We start from the raw sequence: 6000 nt of genomic DNA, 5'->3' as shown, positions 1-6000 counted from the left end.
TTTGAAAGTTTCCCAATGTTAAATTTAACATAGTGTTTTCCTAACATTATCTTATGGTTCTGGTTCTTTTTGGGTTTCACACTTCCATGCATTTTTTTTTTTTTTGTCAAAGTATTACTTTCCATATAATCCCCATTCGCCACATAATGACCATCCTGCATTACTCAACACCAAATCAAAATAATGTTGCCTCCTCATAGTTCTTAGTGATCTCCATTTCGCTATCCTTAGTGGCTTCCTATATCACCTATCAAACTTTATATGTTGTAGACTTAGCATTTTTCTCTTCTCCAAACCATTTTTTTTTCCGTTTAGAATAACAACCATTGACTAAAGCTCTCTCCAAAGCCCCAAAATTGAATCAACCACTTTTCTTTTTTTTTTCAACATTTTTCCGTCTTGATTTATCCTGCTCTACAACTACCCAAGTTGCCTCCTTACTGCTAGTCGTCCGCATCAATCCACTAACAATCTCCATTTTCACATACCCTTCCCTATTCAGGTTAAGACAACTTCAAATTACAAACAACCTATCTCCACTATCACGACACAGTTTTTTTTTTTTTTTAATCATCTGTAACGCTTACATACAATTCCCTGTAGAAGTCCATAATCTACATTAATGTGGTGTTCTCCCACACTGCTATTTTCCACTTCCTCCGCTGCAATTCCTTTTTGTGCTCTCCAAGCACTAGAATAACCTCGACTAGTGATGTTTTTATACAATACCTCATCTTTAAACTTTGTGGTCCACCTCAAAAAAATGTCCTTCCACAATATTAACCCCAATATTTGTCAAATATCCATTTGACTTTTATAAGCTAGTATCCCACACCTTCGTCCACTCGAAGGTCACGTCCTTCCGTGTGAGTGAGTAATTAGTTTAGCCATACTAGCATATCATCTACCAAACTTGTGTTTGTGATTTACTACTCCAACTCTCTAAGAAAACTACCGACCTTAATAACATTTGTGGTCCTCAACATTAACTTCTCCAAATCAACTTACATTCAAACTTTTAGAAACAATTCCCACACTCCTTCGTCCATTCAGGTTCCAATTAGTTGAGTAGTTTGTTTAACCTTATTGCATGTCGCACAAGTATAAATTTTTGCCAACACCATATTGAATTACATGGTGTTATCATCCATATGAGATTCCTTCCCATTTTCTCCCTTTCTTTTCATCTACAGTTTATAGGGCTCCTTCCCACGTCACTTTAATGTCGCCACACATATCTTAGGGTGTACCGTCCCTCTTAAAAATTTTACTATACTTTTCTGACTATCCTGACGAGCTGATCTTCACTTGGAACTTCTTCTCCTCTCTTTTAAGCTTACAGACACAGGGCCTCAGATTCAATTACAAAAACCAAAAGATGCAAACAAGACTCCCTAAAATAATGAACCAACACGCAATAGATAATTCACTCAAAGAAATAATGCAACAGGCAATTTCAATGAAAGCAAACAAAGCACACAAACATAAAACACAGTTCAAGTCTTTGTCTTCTTCATCACCAACCTTCCCCACTAGAGGAATTATCCCTAGTACTCTCGCACGGTATTGAAACCTCATCTTCCTTTTTTAAAAACGATTTATCACACAGTTTTTGGCTTCACGCATTTCTCCCAACTACGGTTCAGGGTCTTACACTGTTTCTGAGGATTGATTTCCACCCGCCAGAAAATCAAGCTTAGATTAGAATCCTACTAACTTTCACAAAATGAAAGTCAAGAAAAAGTTTGTTGTTGGTGAATTCAAAATCTTTATACAAAACAAAACTTGTTTCCGGAAACTCTTTTTTTTTTTTAAACAATTTTTTTAAAAAAAAAAAACAAAAATCATTTTCGAAATCTTGACCCTCCGGGTCAGCACCGGAGTGGCCTTAACCTGGCTCTGATACCAAATGTAACACCCGTACCGTCGCAAAAGACGGAACAACATGTAATCCATCCGGCCTGGCCAAAAACGTTTCTTTCTTTAAAATTCACCAACGAACAAACTTCAAACTGAAACTGTTGAACTTACTAACCTGGGAAAAATGAAAGAAGGGGGTGAGTAAACAAGTTTACTCAGTGAGGAGATCAAACTCTGCCCACTGGACATACAGTAATACCATTCCAAATATAATCAACAACTATTACTTAGTATAGATTCAGAATGTCTATCAAGCAAACAAACAAACAAACATCTTATTTCTCCTTAATAACTCTCATCTTATTTTATGCACTTTTGTGGTGACTACCACACGCAAATATTTCTGTTTCTTTACATTACTTAATAAGTTTTACTTTACTTATAGGTTTGGCCATTAACACTTTTTATGGCTCCCAAACCCCCTTTTCTTAGAAGACCACGGCCCATAGCTAGATTCTTCCCCTGCTCGTCAGCGGTTTATGACCTGCAATGAACCCGTCGGTTCATTACAGTCCAACATCCTCAAGTATCTTATCCTTTCTCATTCTCATTCTCTTGTATGTTCATAATTATATTTATAATATAATATATAAGTTAATTCATAACATCATATCATGTAGCTAAATGTGCTTCACATATATCATGTTACTAACAACCTATTTTACTTTGCACACAAATCCACATAAACACATTCAAATAACAAACAATTTTTGAGTCTATACTCAGCAACTATCGAAGAGTACATAAGGAAAGAGGTTACTGTTATCCGCAAATACCACCCTCACCTTAGTCTTAACTTGTTGGAGATTTCCACCTTGGTTCTCCATCAACCAAAATATATAACATGCCTCAAGAATACTCCAGTAGAGCTTCAGCTCAATTCAACCTCGTTTTCCAAACCATACAACGCAACTTGTTACAATTAACTCTATGCAAATCAGTCTCTAAAACAAGCAATTAAATCAAGAACTAACCGTTGGAAACGCAATCCCAACGCTCATTTACTAGCTAGTAGTATCATGCAGCTATGTACCAAATTTCATGACGATCCGACAAGTTTCTGAACCCCAATCGATGCCTCGAAGAAGCCAACACGAAACTGTTTCTAGGGTTCTAGATATGACAAGATCAACAGTTACTTGATCCGAAAGAAACCTCCATAACTTCTTGAATATATCCTCGATTCAAGCTCTCTCAGCGGCTATAGATTCTTGACAGCGAGACCTTTCCAAAGACATCTTAGTTGTGAGATAATTTCATCGGGTCCGCCAGGAGTCAGCCTCGAAAAACTGGAACTTGGATCTGCCTCTTTTGTTGTTCGTATTCCTCATTCTTTCTTGTTCTTCTTTTCTCCACTCATGGTCACTCTAGCGACCACAGTGATCGAACACAGCCATAGCATGAGTCACCTGACCCACCAATGGTATACACCCCTTCCGCCCAACTCGTTCTCTCTCTTCCTCTCACACCACCATCGAAGCTCCGCTTCGCTTTTCTTTCCCACCACCGAGGCTCAACCTCGTCTCTTCCCTCATGAGTATGCGTCGACTAAAAGCCAAGAAGTTTCCCCTGCTCCGGTCAGCTCGCTCTCCTCATCACAGATCCGAAGTCACCAACTCACACAACAAACAATGACACCGCAACTCTACAAGTAACCACAACACGACGACAACATCTCCATCTCTGTTTTCATACCAACGAAATCTGGCAACGTCCTGCTTCCTTTGATAGCTTCAACGTCTACTAGGTTTGGTGTTTGCTCCCGATCCCTTTAGCGGCGTCCCCCGTGAGAAGGAGATACATATGCTTATATGTATATGCCCACAACAAAACACAACATACCTTGTCGTTTTATTACTCACCCCATTTGGGCTTTTAATTGGACTCATCTTAGTAACAGAATAACTGGCCCAATTACAATTGAGAAATTGGGGTGTTACACTTACCATTAGGCTTGCAAAGAGATTAGAGGTCTTGTTTGGTTTGAGATGTATTGCTTAATGCCTGCTTATGTAGATTCTTTACTTTGTAAGAACAAGTCTAGAGATGCATAGGTTTGATTGTTTCTTGCCATGAGAGTGGATGAAACTTGTCTTAGATTTATATGTCTAGAGATTAACTCAAAGTTTGCTTGAGATTTGTTGACCAAGTTAGATAACCACAATGATTAGTTAAGCCCATGAATCCCTGTAACATCCGAGAACCAATTTTGTAATTTCGGTGTGGGTGTCGATCGATACCCTTGGGGGCATCGATCGACACCATGTGTTTCCGGTTTGGTCGGGTTCGTTTTAATTGCTGGTTGGTTCGGTTTTGTTCAATTAAATCCCTAAATCGTGTTATAAGCGTCTAAGGACGAATTAAGGGTTTCAGAGTCTCATTTTGGTCGCCGTTGAGTGAAAAGAAAGAGAGAAAAGAGAGAAAAACGTTTATGAGTTTTCTGGGCTTGTTCTTGGAGATTTTGGAGAGATCTGAGGCTGTAGAAGTGATAGCTGTTGCTGGGAACGAAGGAGAATCTCCTGGAGGTGTTATTAAATCGTTTTCTCAACCCCAATCTCCTGTTCTTGAGGTGAGTGCTTGACCATAGTTGATCTAAGCATGAGATCTCTCTTGTTTGGGTGTTTTCTTTGCTGTTTGTGTTGTTTTGTTATTTGGGTTCGTTGCTTTTGTGATTCCTAGTGATTTCCGAGGTAATTGGGTGAGTTTGAGATGGATTCGAGATGATTTGGAAGGAGAGTTCAATGTTCGGATTCGCGCAGATCGTGTCTGCAGAAGAGGCATCGATCGACACTAGGAAGCATCGGTCGACACCATTTTGAGGGGCATCGGTCGACACTGTTTAGCATCGGTCGACACCATTGTTTGTAGCATCGATCGACACCGTGAGGCATTGGTCGACACTGGTCTCAGCCGAGACTGGTCTTCCTGGTTTGATGTATTGTTGTGTGTTGTTTGTTTTGCTTAAACATGAGGGTCTCATATGCTTTTGTGTATAACCTAGTAGATGGGAGGACGGCCTCACTAAGTATTTATGATAATACTTACGCATCTCAATTGTTGTTTGTGGTGTGCAGGTAAAGGAAAAGTGTGATCGTGGAATCAAAGGCAATGAGGAGGAGGATGTTCTAGAGGCTTGATTGATTGTGGTCTAGCTATTGTTAGGTTGCTAGTATTGAGTTGATAGAGCATTGTAGGATGTTGGAACTTTGCTATTTCGTTATTGGTTATTAGATTATTGCTGTTGGTATTCTTATTGGATTAATGGAAACTGTTTTATTTGGTTATCCGCGGTTATTGATTGTTGTTAGGATGTTAGTGGGTATGGGACCACTAGTAAATTAAGGTATTAAAAAAAAAAAAATGGGAAGGGTTGTTTCATTTTGGTATCAGAACCCTTACGGTTCTAGGTCTAGGGTTCATTGTGTTTTTGCTGTTGATGTTTAGGATTCCATGCTATGATTGATTGTGTGAGTTGGTCAATTGTGTGTGGCATGAAGTCCTAGAACATCCTCTTCGAGCCTGTTTTGTGATTCCACGGTAAGTTGTGTTTTTGTGTATTAGAATTATTGTTTGCTTAGCCTTCTGTTCTTGGATGATACAGATGGTTAGAGGTGAGGATGCTGTTGGTCGCGGTCGTGGTCGTGGTCGTGGGCGTGGTCGTGGTCGTGGTCGGGGACGAGGTCAGGTTCCTGAGGCCAGTGTGAGTGTGACCCAGAGCATGGCCAGTGAGGAGGTGGCGGAGTCACAGGTTCATCCTAGTGTGTCTGGAGACCAGGCTTGTTTGGGTGACGACAGGGCGGATGGGCCCGGTGTCGGACATGGTGTTGCCCCGAGTGTGGGGGTTGCAGCTGAGGGTGCTCCGGGCAGGGAGGATGTCTTGATGGACTTGCTAGCTCAGGATTTGCAGCGATTTCCAACAGTTGTGCCGCCAGTGGTTGGTGGGCAGATCCAGTAGTGCCGCCAGTGGTTGGTGGGCAGGATCCAGTAGTGCCGCCAGTGGGTGGTGCGCAGGTTCCAGCGGTGCAGCCTGTGGCGGGTTTGCAGGCAGGTGTGCAGCCGGGGGCCAAGGTAGTGGATGCT

This window comes from Camelina sativa, chromosome 2 (genome assembly GCF_030686135.1).
Source record: "Camelina sativa cultivar CO46 ecotype springtype chromosome 2, ASM3068613v1".
Classification (NCBI taxonomy): Eukaryota; Viridiplantae; Streptophyta; class Magnoliopsida; order Brassicales; family Brassicaceae; genus Camelina; species Camelina sativa.
This window is presented reverse-complemented; position numbering follows the sequence as displayed.